This window comes from Mycetomoellerius zeteki, unplaced genomic scaffold, assembly GCF_001594055.1.
Source record: "Mycetomoellerius zeteki isolate Tzet28-1 unplaced genomic scaffold, Tzet1.0 scaffold31, whole genome shotgun sequence".
Classification (NCBI taxonomy): domain Eukaryota; kingdom Metazoa; phylum Arthropoda; class Insecta; order Hymenoptera; family Formicidae; genus Mycetomoellerius; species Mycetomoellerius zeteki.
This window is the reverse complement of record NW_017257294.1, coordinates 2,098,399-2,118,235: the sequence shown is the minus strand read 5'-3', so window position 1 is coordinate 2,118,235 and position 19,837 is coordinate 2,098,399. Positions and strand designations below refer to the sequence as shown.

Genomic DNA, 19,837 nt, shown 5'->3' with positions numbered 1-19,837 from the left:
GATTACCAGGTGGAATTTCATAATGAACGGTATCTTTGCCGATCCCCAGTCGTTTGTTCGGCGTTTCGGAATCCCGTCGCAGCTGCGCGCTCTCGCACATCAAATATTTAGCCAAGGATTCTCCTGAGGCAGTGAAGACTCGCAAGGTCCAGGGATAAGGAAAGAAAGAGAGATAGAGAGAGAGGAAACTGACACACGTTACACATTAAACGTGCGCGATGATTCTAAAAAAAGGAGAAGCGAAGACGGGGCATCAGAAGCCTTTGGATCCTTCTACAGACTCCTTTCATCTCGATAGACGGTGCAACTAGGAGCTAGCAGGCGAATAAAGATCCCGAACAAACATACGCGCAGCGAACTCGGGGCTCCGATGTCGTAAGGATCGATTAACGTGCCGTTTGATCCGTAAATTTACACATTCGCCGGAGCTTACAGAGCAAAGAGGCTTTATATTCCGCGGTATATAGATCGCGGAAGAGGAAGCGACGAGAGTAAGACTCATCCGTGCGTACGACGAACAACGGGAGAACGGGATGCTCTTCTTCATCGATAGCGAAAATAATCGCGCGCGATCTCACGTGAAAAAAATGCCCCGCCGCGCCGTTACGAATCCTGCTCGAGCGGATATTCTTATGGTAAATATTTACGCGCGAAATTGCAGGGTATTAAGATGAGTCGAGGTAAATTGGAGCCTCGTCGTCCTCGACTATCGCGTTTCTCGTCCTTTTTCTCGAAAATCGCGTGTCCAGGAGGGAGGCAAAGAGAGAAGGAGGAAGAGGAGGAGGAGGAGGAGGAGGCGAGAAGGAAAGACAGGGAGAAAAATATCGAGGAACTGGAAGAAAAGGTACGAAATTAATCGCAGGTGCCTGTCGGACGACGAGGAGGTAGAGATTAACCTCGACCCGAATCTTTTGATCCTCTCGACGAGATAACCATCCGCGCGCGAGCAGAAGGCCAAGAGGAGGAAGAGGAGGAGGAGAAAAGCACTAGTTCTAACGGTTTCTACCATCTCGTGTGGCCACGTCCCTCTCGCGCGGAATCCTTCATCAAAATGCGGCGTGCTGTCGTCATTCTTCAATATCTATTTGCCACTGAACAGTTAGGCCGGTTGGCTATTGGCAGCGCGCTACTATTAACCATAGATGGCATAAATAGGTGGCCGTTTAAATCTTTCCGGTTCAACGGCTGTGCTCGAGCGTTATATACTCACGGCGATCTTTTTATTGGAAAATTCAGAAAGCGGAGCGCGATCGCTCGAACGTGCGCACTCGCGCGATAAAACTTTAAGCCCGGAAGCCTAGGTTCGGCGTAAAGATGCCAAGGTAGATACATGATTTATGACGGCTCAGGCCTAATGTCACGCGCTTGTGATCGCGATTAATAGGTTGATAAGTTGGTAACGTCGAAACGGTGAGATTGGTATTTGAGTTCGTGTGAAGAAATTAATTGTTTCGCATTTTTTCAACAAAACGTATTGTAATAATCTAGTAAACGTTTAAATAATTGTTTGATTAATTGTTTGATAAATAAGTCTAAAATTTTTCTGTACGATATATATAACTTGTTAATAAAAGGATTAAGATCGCAAGAATGCTATTGGAAAAAAGTAAAACTTGTTTCGAAATGTACAAACGAAAATCTATCTGACTATTGATCTATTGAGACTATTTCGATCTAATTTACTCGTAGTTGAGGGACTAGGGTAAAGTTGACAACTCCCCTAAAATTATTTAAATAATCTTTTTATCGGAAGTGTGCAAACGAAAGTTCGAATGAACAATCGAATGAGCTATAGATAGAAAGATAATGTTTTGTAAAGTTGGGAAGCTAACTTCACACGGGTGGGAAAATATTTAAATCAAATATATAATATTAATACCAATAAAGAGCCGACACTGGATGTACATAATATGTGTATATACATAATATATGAATTTATTAAATTCTAAGTACGATAAATGTGGTGGTAATTAATGAAACAATAATTATAACAATAGTCATAAACATTTCAATTTTGGGTCATCTTCGATACATTATTAAATTCAAATTTTCATCAATATACACAACCAATATCGGCTCTTTATTGGCATTAACATTATACGAGGGTCGTCTGAAAAGTTTTGAGCCTAACATAGAAACAAGTAATTTTTCGGTCAAATTCAATTTTATTTTTTCACATAATCTCCTTTTAAGTCGATACATTTTTTCCAGCGATGCTCCCACCCCTTTAATCCATTCAAATAATACTGAGCGTCTTGCTTTACAAAATAGGCGTCTACAGATGCGATGACCTCGTTCGATGAAAATTTCTGTCCTCCGAACCAAACTTTGAGTCTAGGAAACAGAAAAAAGTCGCTGGGGGCCAGATCTGGTGAATACGGTGGATGGTCAATTAATTCGAACCGCAATTCGTGAATTTTTATCATGGCGACTGCTGATATTCGATTTTTTCCATTTTTATAAAAACATTAACATTGACTGGCACAAATGACTGTCAAACAACAACTAAGCGCCGGAAGTAGCTACAATTTTCGCAGGTATCTTTCAAAGTATGTACGATTATAGTACCAAAATTGTTTTGACGAGTAATGCCATTTTCATGTTGAGGCTCAAAACTTTTCAGACGACCTATGTATATATTTGATTTAATTCATTCGAGCCTTACTTTGTAGAATCGATCTAAGTATTTAAATCCTGCGGTAATTTTTTATATTTGAGAAGTGATATACGAAAACAGTGAAACTGACTTTATATTCTTTTTCAATATTAGATACAAATATATTTTGTGAGAGAGTGGATTCGACTTTCCGAGTTTAATCATCGCCATGCCGCGGCGGTATTAAGCGAAACGAGTTGCCGCGTGTGTTCCAACGCGAAAATACCTCTCCCGTACACGACGTATAGAAAACGCCGCGTACCACGGCAGGCGCAGGCATCTGTATACGTTGCGTGCGCGGCAGGAACAGGTAGGGATAATCCGGTCCTGTGCCTGCACGCGGCTCGCGCGAGTGCAACGTCGGCGCATTCTCGGCGAGCGGGCGAAGCGAAGCAGGCAAGACGGAACACAATGGACCGAAAACCGGAAAGAGGTACGCCCACTTCCCAAAAAATGGCCCGTCGCCGGTAAGGGTAAAAAGAAAAAAAAACCACGACCATATGCACGACACAAGACGCGCGCAAGAAAGGTTCGTACAGAGTGCCACGACCATTGGCCAGATTCCCATGAAACTCGAGCAGCGAACGGACGAAGGAGGCGAAACTCTTCCATTCAACGGCGAGCCGTCAACAAGAAAATAAACCTAGATCCATCATCCCCGACGAACAAAATCCTGGTAATTATCGCCGGTAATTTGTCGTGCAGGGTATTCTCGTTGGCGCCGGTTTTTTCAAAAAATATGATTCTTCCGGCCTTCATTCTTTCATCATTAATAAGTCGTATCATATCCTATTACAATTTGGTTGTAATAGGAAAAACATGATCCTTCATATAGAGTCCCTATAACAGAATCTGGTCACGAGATTACAAACTTTTGATTGGCCCGTCCTGTTTGTTAACTTCAGTAAATTGGAATGAGATAGCACATATATAAAAAGAAACAGTAAATATACCCTTCCTTCTTTCTCATTTTTGTTACGACAAAACTGCTCGTAGTCAGACTATGTTATAGGGTCTCTATTTTTGATAACGATTTTTTACTTTTATCAAACACAAAACCTACATAATTGATATCGATACTTCTAATAAAAAATATGGGACTTTAATAATGTATTTCAAAGACAAGTGAATTTTAAAATTAAAGTAAGTCTTCCTCCAAAGATTTATTGTTGTTCGTGAATTTACGGCTATTCCCGAAATTCCATCCATCGACATGATGCCAGAAGATTAAAATGTAAAAAAGAATCGCACCATTACGCGTGGTGCGAAGGGCCGCGAACGATATCGATAATCGGAGCCAGACTTCTCCATTCGTCGCGACGGCTGCCACATTTATCTCCTCCAGTGACAGTGCGAAATTTATTCTTCACCTACCAACCAAAAGAGCTCTCCCCCTCTAGAACCGCTATCGAATAATAATGCAACGCAAGGCCCTCCCTGAATCGGCGATCGGATCTTCGTTTCGACGAGAGACGAGAGTCGAATATTTTTTCGCCGAATTTATCGCGAGATTGTTATTTTTCAGCTCTCATTTAAGAGAAAGATAAGTTTGATTCTTAATTTATTACTTAATTTATCTAGATATCCTAAATTTACTTTTATTACCTTCTTAATTAATTTAATTCCGTTTTTTCTGTCCTCTTTAAAAAAAATAAGACAGATCATGACGTAAAATCAGGTGTTTCGCATAATCATAGCTGAATAAAATTTGAGACAAACTTTTAATTAGTGATAAATTTGTTATAACAGCTTTATATCGGCTTATAAAATTCCTACACGGAAAGAGCAATTTTGCTGAAGAGTCTAAAAATTTAGCTGGATACAAATCTGAAAATAATTTTACTGGACTGTCAAAATAATTAGGTAGGACAACAAGATTGGTTACTAGAATATCAAAACATTTTGTAGCATTGCTCATCATGCTTAAGATTCCTACAAAATTATTTTCAGATCTGTATCTAGCTAAATTTTTAGATTCTTCAGCAAAATTGTTCTTTCCATGCAACAACCAATTTCTGAAATTCCCTGAAATCCCTGAAATTGGTTCATTTGGTCTTTTTACATCATGAACACAATTATATTTATTTATAAAATATCCTGACCGAATAAAATTAAAAAATATCCCGCTGAAACTTACTGACAACTTGCGATTGTCTATTCTAGGCGTAAATGCGTCTCTTCACAATGCTTTTGATCACAGTAATCATTATTGAAGGGATGCGCGTGTCGATCGTTAAAGCAGAAAGTTAGAGCGGTCGGCCACGTGGACACAATGAAGCCGCGTTTACCCTCGCGAGAAATTCATGAGCGAAAAGAAGAACACCGTTTCTCCCTCCCGTCGATCTTGCTCACACTTGGCTGGGGTGACGAATGATTCTTTCGCAAAGACGATAACGATCGCTTTATCCTCCGGTGCTGGCGATGATCGGTGCGAGAGAAAGTACGATGAATAAGGAGACAGGAGGCGGTCTATCGAAAAATCGAAGATAACGTTTACCGACGTATACATTCGTATCCATCGTCCACGACGTCGTTGTACGTGCCGTAATGTATGTAAATGCGAGCTGGCCACGCGAGAATCCGCTTATAAAGCGCTTGAGCATCGAACAATTAGGTCGACGAAAGCATTTGTCTCGCGGCCGATTTCGCAAATTAATATCGACGGGCACGAATATCGGCGATCGTAAAAGGTACGCTCGAACGTTTTAATTAAATCGGTCATCATTGATAAACCATCCGTGAATTCCTAATAATTTCACTGTCGACTTTGCATTCGAGCGAATTACGTTACATAACAATAATAATAATCATTATCTCTTTATTGAAGTGCAAAATTAACAAGAGAAGTATAAATAACTGTACAAGTATAAAATAATGTACAGTAATAGAAAAAAATGCACCTCAAAAGGTGAGGCATCTGTATGATGCTGTTTCGAAGCTTATGACAATTACAAAAATAGTAATAAATTGTAAATAATATAAAACAGAAACGTGTAGTGGACAAGTATTTTATATCAACGTACACTGAAGAAAAATTTACTACATCTTAAATATTTCTTTGAATATTAGTAAGTACACATTTACTGAAAGTTAACATATATTTATTTGAGACAAGAATGAGACATTAATTTGATTTAATTATTATATCATTTTTTCATTGTGTAAATATTTGTTTGCTACAAGTAAAAATGTTTACTTATAAATATTCGAAAAAATATTAATTAAAATACAGTAAATTTTTTTTCAGTGTAGCAAACGATTTTTTTGGAAATGACTGTATTTATATGTAGATATATACGTGGGGACGTGATCACGTGATAAGCTTCTTACGGATATCTAGGTGGGGAAACCTTTCACCCCGTGGTGTTCGGTGTCGCGATATCCACGGAGTTTCGCAACCCAGCGCGATTTATACTGTCGCAATTATTATTACTGTATCACACAGGTGCTATCGACTAGGCTCCTGATCGTTGTTCGATATCCCTGTGGAATCAATGGCCGTCGTTGCACCGCCGACTCGAACGATTTTCAACGTCTAAAAGATCGTGGTCCAACGAACGCACGAATGAATATGACTGTAACTCACGCCCCGTGAGTATTTCGACACGCTATATAAAAGCCGAAAAATTAACGTCTCTCTCTTTCGATGGTCATAACTCTGCGAGTAAAACTCGCGAATAAATCAAAATTACGTAACGGCCCGGTTCGTTCTTTCTCTTTTAACTGACTCTTCTTTTTCTTTAGAGTCGTCGGATCGTTAACGATGTATGCGCACGACGGGAACGCACACCGGGTGTTTTGTAAGAGAAATTTGATATCGAAAGCGAACATTAAGAAAAATCATGCGCTTAAATGCCGTCGGGTGTATCGAGATAATCGCGTTAATCTTTGAGCGTGATCACGACAAATACTTTTGCTTTATACTTAGGTGGGAATGAAAATCCCCCGTTGGTCTTTCTAACGGGATTTATTAATTCCAGCGGGATAATTATCAATTCCACCGTCGCTTGTGTAAGCGAACGTGTCGCTCGATACGAGGCAGTAAGTCAATCTGTGGCAGATGTCATGGAAGTATGCAAATAGCTGAGGGTCCATTAAAAATTCCAGTAGCCATACGGGAATCTCGTATCGCACGTAATTTGTAGGCTAAAGAACGAAGACGTGGCTACATCTCGGAAACACATTGAATGTCTCGTAAGCAGATAAGGTGACGTTTCTATTCGTCTCGTTTAAACGGCCGTGAAGAAATCCCCGGTATCAATCATTTACAAAGATCTAACGATCTTCAACGCGCACTGAGATCACCGTGAGCGGCCGTGACGTACAATTTTAAACGACGGGGATTAGCAACGTATCAGGGGTGTAATTAATCGTTCGAGTGGTATCTGATGACTGTAACAAATGTACGGACGTGCACAGATAATGCTTGCACATATTAAATTGTAACTATGCTCGATAATTTCTTTTTTTTCGTAAGGAATACGAAAAGAACGATTTTGCTGAAGTATGGAAAAATTTAGCCAGATACAGATCTGAAAATAATGGATAAATTTTGATGGACCATTAAAATAATTACGTAAGAATTTCAAACATGATGAACAATACTGCAAGAAGCTTTGACATTTCTAGCAACCAGTTTGAGCATCGTATATAATTATTTTGATCTGTCGGTCCGACAAAATTGTTTTCAAATCTGTATGTAGCTCAATTTTTAAATACTTGAATAAAATTATCTTTTTGTGAATATAACACATTGCGTTTTCGACGGAAAGAAATCATAATTTTTTAAGAATTTTTCAGAAATTGCAATCACACACACACACACACACATACGCACACACGAAAGAAAAAGAAAACTATTGTTTTAACTTACACAAGCAATTCGGTGCAAAAATAGCATTATTGCTATTTATCTAAATATAATAACAAATGAAAAGTATTTCCAAGAATGTTTAAAGATCCGATCAAAATTAGAGACACATTTTTCGAACAAAAACTGTTAAAATACCGCAATTATAAATATTCCCCATTAGAAACGTAATAATTTTTCGCAAGCAATAATATATTATTGAAAGAAATGGAGAATAAGATCTTCATAAATATAAATAACCTGGTCAGTCGAGGGGCTGACTCGGAAAATTGAATTTTCACGGGCACGCTCGTCGGAAGCGACGCAACGCAACGCGATATGACGCGACGATCTCAGAGATTCTATCTCGCCTCGTAAGTATTTTCCGCGTCCAGTCGAAATGGAAGCTCGCGAATGTAGTAATATCCCCCGAGATGCACGCGTACACAATGCGCTCCAAGTACGTGCACTCGTCGGTCGTCGGCGACGACCACCAGGTAACCCTAGATCCCAGATGAGCGAGCGAGATTACGCGGTTGCAGCAGGACCTGTCGGCGTGGTCGGACATGTAAAACGAGATTATAATCGACCGGCTTGTCCATGACGACGCATTTCAAGATTTTGTGGAACTTCCTTAATGCCCCGTATAATCCCGGATTGTTTTGGGATTTTCGAAAAAGAACTGTTATTTCATGGATTTATTTGACCCTTTTAGAGACTTAAATATGAAAAAGGAGAAAATCAAAATAGATGATACAAAAAGCGACAAAAGGTTATTGTATACAGCGATGCGTAATAATGTCTCAATGATATATTCGTAGAATAAATAAATAAAAGTATATTATAATAAAACACTGTCATTTTTAGCTTAAATTTTTAGTTTTAGATGGATTATCGATGAGAATAGATTTAAAGACGATCAGCTGTACCTATTTTTTGATCAAGCTTTTCATCGAAAAGACAACCTTTTTCCTCTCAACATGTTCGTAAGATGTTCGACGCTAACTCGCGGGACTAGATTGGCGCGTGCATGCCGAAGGTATGCACGTACGGGTTGCAGGTTTTCAAAGGACGAGCCAGGTGGTTGCACTACTTTCACTACGTCTACAGCGGCGGTGCAGCGCTCGATCGAGCGACGCGACGACGCGAAGTCGACGCGAGGCGACGCAACGCCACGCGTTTTCACAGGGCCGACGGGAATCGCTTTGTAACACTTTCACGATGCAATTACACCAGCGGCGAGTGTGCCCGAGCGTGTGCGAGAGCGAGTACATATTCAACGAGCGGGCCAAGTCAGTGAGAACGCACGCACGCACGCACGCACGCACACGCACATGCAGACACGCGTCGATAGATAGACACGCCAGTACGCGTCTCTAATAATACCAGTAATCATAATTAATTGCTCCGATCTTCGCCATGCCGATGAGATTGCCTCTTAGAAGTGCGCAGTAAAGTATGAGAACTCTTCGAGGCCTCGGGACTAATCATTTTTGGAGCGGACGCAAAATAAGGTCCGTTCGCGTTGCTTCAAATCCCTTAAAATTTTTTCAAAATAAGGTATGTATGTATGTATGTTGGAGCAAAATAAAAAGAAGATGCTGAGTATAAAAAGTATAAGCAACGCGAACAGCTTTATAATATTAAAGACAATGTGTATCCCCTTTCTTCACATAACGCGTGATTTCGAGATAGATATCACTGTTAAATCTATAGTGTCAAATTTAACCTAACGTGAGTCGCCACTGCTCCTACTAAATATTACATGTTAAATTTGACACTATATCGTGTCAAATTGACACTGTATAGTATTAACTACAGCCATTGTTTTAGTCTAAAATAACGATATGATTGAGTAGAAACAGTGGCGACTCACGTTAGGTTAAATTTGACGCTATAGATTAACAGTGATAGAATAGAAGAAAACGGATAGACAGAAGACTGATAACAATTATTTATACTAATCTTAAATTATACCGTTAATTCTTTCCATTAAAGTAAAATGAGGGGATAATATTTCGGATAACGTTTCGCCTCGGGTTACAAGTGCTCCGAAGATGCCTTATGGGGTCTCTTGACGGCTGAAGCTTAAGTTTCATTAATTTCCACGCAGATTCGCCCCTGGGAGCATACGTAAGTACGTACATACGCAAAGCGAGATGAAGAGCGAGTGAAGAGGGGGAGATGTGGAATGGGGGGAGGGCAACGCGATATCTCAGCGGGGGGCTCGCGATCGTTTTCGTCTAACGGTTCGCCGGCGATTATCGGACAAGATCTCCACGACCGGATAGCGCCACGAGCACGGAGACAAACATCCGAGGATTCGTTCTCACGTTGCCGGCGATCTTTTCCCTCTCTCTCTCTCTCTCTCTCTCTCTTTCTCTTGCCATGTCCGACATGTGAAAGACAGCAAGTAGTTGCGCCTGTAAACGCGTCTGGAGCGAGACGAAAGAAGATACGGGACAAATTAGCGGCTTTTATATACGTTATACGACGAATTGAGGCTAATCGTGGCGAGCTGAAAAAGGAGAGAGACGCCGAAAATGGAATTACGCCCTAATGACGGAAGCGGGTCGATTCATTTATGAAATTGCGTAAGCTCTGGAGTCACGTCGCCGTAAATACGAGGGAAAACGAGGAACACGGGGGTAAGTCGCTGCGGGTGTCTATATTCTACGTGCACGCGCGATTAACCCTCTGATGCGCCTTGGGGTTTAAAGTCGTTGAATATACCTTTTGTATAATTATACTACCACATGGATATAGCTTTAAAGACATTATATACATTCCTGGAAATTCTGTTTTACTTTAATTTATCAGATTACATATAATATGAAGTTTATTTGCGTTAGTTTAGATATAACAAGATATAATGTGAGTATCTCTATGTTTAAAAGACAAAAATTTTAATATATATAAAATATATAAAATTGTATAATCAGATACTATAGGCCTCTGTTCTTTTTAGCTGAATTTCATGTACGATTCATCTTTTCTCTTTTTCTCTCCAACGTGCAAGAACTTTAGCTAAAAAGAAAACAGACCTTATATAGGAATAAGAAAACAATGACACACTGAAAAAAATATAGTCAATTTTAATAAATATTTAGTTCAATACTGCCAACTAAACATTTACTTACAGTAAATAAGTATTTGTTCAGTAAAAAGAATGATTGTTAAATCAAATTAATGTTTCTCGTATCAAATAAATATATCTTTATATTTAATAAATATTTAGTTGACTGTATTGAACTAAATATTTGTTAAAATTGACTATATTTTTTTTTCAGTGCAGCATTTAAGGATTGAAACATTGCTTTTGATAGGCACTGGGCGCTTACGAAATGCAATGGCATTTTCCACTTTGTTTTATTAATGTTGTTTTCTTGTGATCTGAATGTACTTGTGAATCGAAGGGCGATTGGAGTCGTTACCAAATCGATTATATGATTATATCGCGAAACGAGGCCACCGTCGCTACTTCAACACGCCTGCGAACACAGTGGAAACCGTTTTGAAACTGTCGTGTTTTACTAACGCGCGAGAGAGCACGATTTTGCATGCGAGCCGCTAAATGTTACGAGTATAATGGTTAATAGACGGGTTAATGGTTAATAAACTAGATTGTCGTTATTTTGCGTGCTGGGCATACTTTCTCTGTTTAGCCTCTTAGCGTTGGGATTATTTTGTAAAACGAGGAGAACATTTTGCTGCGGACCTGTTAAATAATTCCACGTTTTCCATCGTTACATGTGTTTTCTCTGCTGAACAAAAATTTTATGAGCGTAAAAATACAGAAAAATTGTTTCATTGAAACACATGTGTTGTATCTGAACATATAAAAGCGTCAGCTGCTTGTAGAGATTGCAAAAAAAGAATCGAAATAAAGGAACTTGTAAAAAGATCATGTTACTTTCAATATTTGTAAAACTACTTTTCCTCACACTTTTCTAAAACACAATTCAGATTCAGAAAGACAGTTGTATCGACATAAAGATTGATTATTCCGATTTTCAAAACAGTGCTCGCGATGCATTTTAAAGGACACGTAGTTCGCATACGTGAATTTTAGACTCAGGTAGACGTTTTCACACCAAGTTTTCACCAAAGCCAATCGCGCTTAGCATGATCGTCAATGTGAAAAAACATTGTTACTACGATTCAGTTACGTTTGAAAACGTAAACTCGAGGTAAACACCGTGTATGGGATCCTAGCTTGGCCAACAACAGGTAGAAAAGCGGAGGATTGTACTCCTTTTTTTTATCCAACGGCCGAAGAATTATCACACTTCCTATCTAGCAATATGTTCATTGTCAGCGATAACGATCGGTTCGCTCGTCGACATATTCGTGATGTGATCACGTCACGGAAATTCATTTCTCGTCGACCGATCTCTCGAGTATTTATGACCGTTTTCTGCGTCCATTACGTAAATTTATCGGAATTTAGTCAACAGTTTTTAGTCAATATGAATGACATGCGTGCATTATCTTCGTTCAAGTTAAATTATACACGTATTTGTACAACGAAAAAAAATTTGCTAAATCATAATACATGTTTCTTTGAATAGTCCTAAGTAAACATTTACTTACTTATAAATAAATATTTACTCAATGGAAAAATAAAGTTACATCAAGTTAATAGTTTTTGTCAAATAAATATACGTTTATATTTAGTAAATATTTACGTAAAACTATTCAAACGAATATTTATTAAAATTTAGTATGTTCTTTACTATATACGAAAAGGATGGTTTCGCTGAAATATTAAAAAATTTAGCTATAAGATACAGATCTGAAAATGATTTTGTTGGATCATCAAAATAATTACGTAGAACTAATCGAAAAACTAATTACTAAAATGTCAATACTTTTGCAGCACTGCTCATCATATTTGAGATTCCTACGTAATCATTTTAACGGTCCAACAAAATTACATTTTCGGATCTGTATTTAGCTAAATTATAGATAATTCAGTAAAATCGCTCTTTCCATGTATCTCATTTATAAAATATTATTGGGATTGATTTCAAAACATCGACGACAAATTAAATAACATGAAATGAAGTTTCGACAAATATAATAATAAAATATATTACTAAAATCGTGCGAAAGTAAACATCTAAATTGATTAGTTTATTATATATAACATGTTTGATATTTCTGATCTATACCTTATTACGATATACAACTCATCGCAATCAACCAAGCATACAAAATATACGATAACGATCGTGAAAGAAAATTACTGATAATGTTGACCCTAATCCCAAAGAAAATACAAAAGGGAAATTTACTACCACGTGCAAAAAAATTAGACGAGGACGTACGGTAACCCTAAACCGCTCGATAGAATGGCCTCGCGAGGAACCGTTTTGACATTTGATGGATTACGTAACGGAACGAGGAAGAAAATCCTCTCGCCGGCCGCGAGGGAGTAAGAAGAAACGGTACGATCCGTCGCGGCGAGTGTTTGCCCGCGTAAAATATTTGCGCGTAGAGTCGAGCTCAAACACGTCATGTCCTGTCATTTTCCGTGTGCTACACGCCGCGCGTATTTGTGCGCCACGCTGGCCCGAAGGCGCGTTCTTCGGCGCGTTTGGACGCGTGCGAAAACTTTACGCTCGCGCTCGCCTGTGCACACACGCATATTACCTATGTACACACGCGGACGTATCGCGTGTCGCTGGGCGACCTTCGCTACCCCGAAATTTCTTTGCACAGCCATCGACTGCTTCCCTTCTCGGATATATTTCTCTCTTTAAAAAACTGATCATAAAATCATCAGGTTTCCTTCGTTATTTATTTTTTACATTTATCGTTTTATTATTTTATATTTTCAGTATTTTCATATTTTATGGTCAATTTACAATCCAAGAAATACGATACGTATAAACAAATTCGAACTGATCGATTAAACGTGACCTTTAAACGTAATAACAGATATCGTTAACCACCAATTACAGTATCGTAATAATTAAAAAAATTTAATAGACGATGCATCGATTTAAAAAAATGCGCACCAACTCGATTGGATTAATTCGTAAAAAAAAAAAAAAAATGGAAGGAATTTCGAAGGGAATCCAAGAAGGGGTTCATTAAACGCAGTTACTCGATCACTCGAGTAGAGTGCTCTCGAACCGTTTGACATCTTTTTCAATTTTGCACAATAAAACGTGGTGCAACGATGAGCGCGAGGGAGCGCGAGGAAAGGCGTTAGAATCGGAATCCGCTGGAAGTCGAAGGAACGAGAGAGGTGAATTAATGCCTTTCACCGTGATACCGATCGTTAATACCTCGCCGTTACGCGAAGTTTCCGTGGAGTATCGCGGGAATTTGTCCCATGGTTCCGTCCACGGTCTCGTGTAACGGGTCGCGTATATGATGCAGTTCTACGAAATCTCTTGGCCGCGCGATATCTACAGGCTACCTCGGGGCGTCACAGATTAACGCTGGGTTATCGCGATACCAGCTCCTGATACTCGCGATCCATAGAGACGGGCTCGCGATAGCGAGACTCTTGCCATGAAAAATGAATCGCGTTAAAACGCACAATCCTTCCGTTAAGATCATTTGCGTTCAGAAACTTCACCTGGCTGCACCCAGGTATTTTATCTTTGTTGTTCACTAAATGTTAAACACCTCAAGGGACCCTTCACACTTCAAGCCAGAGAAAGTCAAAATGAGTCTATTTTGACGCGAAAATAATGATTTTTGGTTACCAAATTTAATTATTTATTGATGCTAAGAATCAAAATAAAGGCATTTCGATTTTCTTTTGACTTTTGTGTGTTCCTTGAGACTCAGGTAGAACACAGAGTCATAATTAAGTCATAACGATATCATATAGGACATCATGTTATTTGATACTTAAAAATAAACTCGTAAAGTGACAAATAAGGTCACGATGATATCCTTATGATATTATTATGGCTTCTGTGTTCTACTTGAGAAGGATAAAGTGATACCTGGATAAAAAGAAATATCTGAACGCAGCCTAGGACTTTACGCCTCCGGGGCATCGTCAGCGTTACGAGACGCGAGTCGCAGAATGATACCGACTTGGACTCACCTAGAGCTCACTCCGGAATCGCTCAGCTCCGAAACGGCCGCTCCGAAATCGTCGCGATCGCGAAGAACTCCCCGTTGCTCCTCAACACTTGCACATACAACACACGGTACCCCGGCGACGGAGCGAGGATCGAAGAAAGGGGCACACGACGGTCACGACGACGACGTCGACGATCGGCTTACGCGACGACGGGGAACGACGACGGTCGGCACGAGGGACGTGTCGTTTTAGGCTCCCTCAGAAGGGCCGCGGCGAACGGTGCCGACGCGATTCCGCCGAACAGTTCGTCACGGTCGATAGAGGTGCACGGACGAAAGCAAGCGCCATTTTATCCCGTGCACTCCGCGGCAACGCGAAAGGTGGACGGACGGCGCGGTGCACCGCGCGCGCGGAGACGCGACGGGGAGGGAGAGCGAGTACGCGCTCCTCTCTCGCGCTGTCTCTCGCCCTCTCACGCTCGCCACCTCTCTTTCTCTCGCCCCTCTCGCTCTCTCCCTTACACGCCACTCCGTGCACCGACGCGAGTCGCGAATCGCTGCGCCGTATACTACGTATACGATCACCCTACGAACGATTCACCCGGATAGTCCACGCCGCACGACCGAATACCACCTACGTTCGACGCGCACTGGATTATCACCACTTTCACACTGCAGACTATTTTTTTTTTTTTTTTCACTGCCGAGTGAACCCCGGCGCGACGTATATACGGGACACCTTCGCGTTTCTTATACTCCGACGAAAAAGAAAAACAGAAACTGTACTACGTTACATCTACCGTACGGATGTTTGTTTATCGGAGTCGCACTACGCAATTTCCATTCTCACGCGGTCACAGTCTGTTCTTCGGTCTTTCCTATCCCCGCTTTCTTTCTTCTGGTGTGTGTTTTTTTTCTTTTTTTGTTCAGTTTCTGTTCCGCGAGAGACGCAAAACAGGACGACGTAGACGCGACCGCAACCGTCGTGCGCTGCGAGAGGACACGAACTGAGCGCCGAGCGGCAGCGGTGGAGGTTGCCCGGCTGGTTTCGCCGCGTACCGCTATTCGGCCGTCTTACACTAGCGCCGCCATCCGAGCTGCACCCTCGCCGCGCCGGCCATTTTCTCTTCTCCTCTCTCCGGCGTTCTCGCACTTTCCCCTCTCTCCCCGCCACCCGTCGCCCGTCGTCGTGGCCCAGCGTGCATTCGGCCCGTGGTGCGCGACGCCGCGGTCGTTCCGACGGTGCGTCGCGACGCCGAACCTCTCGCGCGACGCGGAGCGTCCCGTGCTCCAGGAGAGGGTCGACGTTCGCGTTTTACTCGACTTTCGAATACGACGAGTACACGGCGATGACGTTATATCTATTATTTCGCGAGATCATGGAGAACGGCGGCGAGGTCATTGATTTTTTGAGCCCGTCAAGTGTAATCCGCGCACATGCGCAATAATGCCGACGGCGTGACACCGCCGGTCGTTCTCTCGGTACTCATCCGGAATGTCCCAGGCCACACGAATATATCCCCGCCGCTGACTTTCGCCGCCGGCACCCGCGATCTCGAGCTGCACGAAATCTCCTAGTTTCCGCGACACCCCCGCATCCCATCCCCGTGATCTCTTTGGCCCCCAATAACAGACGAGTCCGAAAAACTGTTTTCGAAATTAGTAATATTTTGTAGTTTATATTTTTGTACTCCCTCACTTCAAATATAATACAACCAAAAAAATTAATTTTTTTCATTGAAAAGAAAAACTATTTTTTAAATCGATAGAAAATTATTGACTAATTACGAATAATATCGACAAAGAGATTATATTTTTAATATCATGTTTGTCATTTTTGTTTCACAATTCTTAAAAAAGAGATTAGATTATATATATATATATATATATATATAATTTAATTAAAATTTCAATTTAGAAAAATGGATGGCGAATTGGTAAATATTGTGAGAAGTGTTTTTGTAATAAATAAAAGTAAACAATTTAAAATCGTAACACTAATAGATTAAGAATTGAAGAAAATGTTCGAGATACACCATTTCAATATAATTCCTAATCTTTCATCTCATAAAATCAAACAGTGAGAATTGCAAAACATTCTATATTTAAATCGAGCAACGAAAAAAAAAAGTGGTAAGATTTGCACTTTGAACGAAAAAAATCGTAAGGAGGGATCAAACGCGGCGATGTTATCGATCCTGCTTATCTGTATGATCGTGTCGATATTATCGCCTCTATCGCCTCTATGGATGTCGATTAACTTCATCGGAAAAAAACGTCGAAAAAAGGGCGCCTTACCTTATCGCTTTTTGAGCAGGCAGATTAGAAACACGTCAACCGTTTGAAAAATGAATCCACTCGAGACTTGATGCATAATGAGAAGACACGAAATTTCGATCATCGAGGATTTCCATCTCTCTCTCTCTCTCTCTCTCTCCCTTTCTCTCTTTCTAGCCGCAACTGAATTACAATTTCCGATAACAGAAAGATTAGCGATCTCCATCGATCCAGCCCGATGCCTATATTCGTCGGGCGCGCCGGAAGCATTAAATTAGTTGCTATAATTGCGGCAGATACGGCAGGGAAAATTGTAATCGTCACGGACGATACGAGTTATGGTTATTAGAAACTCGTAAACGTTAGATAGTAATAGCTCAAGCGATCGATATAAGTCTCGAGGAAAGACATATGATAGTTTAAGCAGAATTGCGAATCTTAATGATTAACGATTCTTGCAAGACACACTATATATTACGTAAATATATCGCTAAATGATAGCGCTCTAATGTAATCTATATATAAAAATTCTTTCTATTCCGCGATAAAATGTTTACTCGACCTCAAGTCGTTCTACTTTGTTTCAAATCGGGTTGTCAGTAAGTGGACAGGATTTGCAAAAGATGAAAAAATTATATGTATGATCAAATACCATTTGTTTTCTAATAAAATATATTGAATAGATTATACTATGAAATATATGCTGTATTGAATAAATGTAAAAAAAATGTCTTTTTCTTTTATTGCTTGTAATATATGCGCATTGAGAGAATCTCTGAATATTGCTTTCTTGCAACATGCAATATTTAATCCTGAAAGAAGATAGGGAGGACAAATGCAGACTCTAAAATGTAATAAAAGAATATTGGAGAAGAAAGAAAATGAAAAAAGAAAATAATATATCTAAATATTAAAAATTATTCTCTACTGTGTGTGTTGTACATATGAATTTATATATTTTTATTTTATATAAATATATACATATATATATAACTCATGAACATTTTGATTTTCGATTTTATTATCCATAAAATATGAATATTATGATATTAAATTGAAATTGAAAGTGTTGTATTCTGATAAAAGAACGTATCATATTTATTCAATATATTTGTGTTTCAATTTTATTTTACTTCTTTCTTTTGTTTCTTATTATTCTCATTATTTATTTAAGTCAAAATTATAATACATTGACATAACAAAATTTTATAAATGATATTATTAATAGATATATTTTATTTTCTCATAATAGTCTTAAATGTATCTCTTGACAATTTCTTGAGAATGTTTGTATAAACAAAAAATATTCCAGGATTAATTATTGCTTCTGATTTAGTCTATCCATTTAAGGTAACGAATTTATATAATATCATATTTTTTAATTAAAAATTGATATATATTGTATACGTACATCTGTAGGTATATCACATATATTTATCTAATACAAATTTTACATATGTAATATGTAGATATATGTATACATACATATTTATATATTGTGTATCACAGATCCGTTATCTCAATCACGATCTCAATGTAAAACAAAAGAATTTTTCTCACTCACCAATACGATGCGCAGCAGCGAAGTCAACCTACGTCGAACTATAAAATACAAATATATTCAAATTATTACAGAGCTCAAAATAGATCTAATATTAAGAAAAAAATTATTACGACTCAATAAATTTTTTTTATTTGTCTTCGTTTATTCGAATATCTCCTTATTTTCACACAATCTCGGGGGGAAGTTTTTTTAGACATTAACTTCTTTTAAAATTTCATAAATAAAAATCTTTCTCCAATTTTCGTTCAAGTCATTCGTGACGAACGGTCCAAATAAACGGAAAAAAATAGACCGTCTATAAGTAACTCAACAAAAAGTAAATTACTTACCACATGGTTGCTCCGCCATATTGCCTGATGCTTCCCAAGCTACCTCCTCCTCTCAGATTCCCTCGTTGCACTCACACCCGTTCGCGAAGACGATTAATTTCGCACGCGTACTAATCATCAGAATATACGATCACGTCTCGCGACACTTTACTCGACACTCCCGATGCGTCTCGTTATATCGCGACGGAGAATAAACGCGAGAAAAGTACGTATATACGTACAATCCACTCGACGCCTCGCAACGTAATGAACGGAGAAATGCCGAACGCGCGGCATTCGTAAATTCGCGCGGCCAACTTCACGCACTAAAGAGAATTACCACGGCGGTGGCGCGACGCTACACCTGTTGCTCCTTACTGCACTTTCGCGCACTCCCTGCACTTTAAATAATATACAATAATTAACGTTTTATAACGAGTGTTATCCATTACGATATACAGGCGAATAAATATACGAGTGTTAAGATTAAAGACACGATAAACGTAGAAATGTCCGCGAAAATAATGCGAAAATAATCTGAAGGACGGATTGTTTCTTTGTCAATTGTTCTCACCCCAACAGTACAAAACTTATAGCAATGTTGCTTCAAATTTTTATACTGTTGGGGCACAGTTCTTCAACTCAATCATGATTTTATAACGATCATTATTCATTACGATATATAGACGAATAAATAATACCCGAATATTAATTGATTAAAGACGCGATAAACGTAGAAATATCCGCGAAATGCGGAAATAATCGAAAGGGCAAATATTAATTTTTAGAGAAGGACGAAGAATTAGTAGAACCGAGATTAAAATTAAACTACATTGATAAAAACAGGCACGAGTGTAATTGAGGGGATGGACGGAATAAACGCACAATTCTACTTCGGCCCTTTTTCTAGCAATTAGCTTTTTCATGTAATATCGATCGTAATAGAAAAGTATTGTAACATGTAACTTCTTAAAGACATTACATAAATTCATTCGATACTGTACTCATTTGTGTATAATAAAAAAGTAGCAAATTATTTTAATTTTTATTAATATCAAGATTTTACAATAAGGCCTTTATTCCACCCGTCCCCTTAATTATAGTTCCTATCGTTTCGATTCCTGTGATTAGAT

At 39.2% G+C, this 19,837-nt stretch overlaps 1 protein-coding gene across 10 annotated transcripts in view; it reads right to left on the bottom strand.

Annotated features, from left to right (window-relative positions):
* Eph (Eph receptor tyrosine kinase) overlaps positions 1–14,649 on the bottom strand; it is a 97,582-nt gene extending 82,933 nt beyond the window's left edge. For all 10 annotated transcript variants that reach the window (XM_018451254.1, XM_018451259.1, XM_018451260.1 and 7 more), the window contains exon 1: positions 14,578–14,649. The gene's annotated coding sequence lies outside the window, so the exon portion shown is untranslated. The remainder of the gene's footprint in view (positions 1–14,577) is intronic.
* Between the last annotated feature and the right edge of the window lie 5,188 nt (positions 14,650–19,837).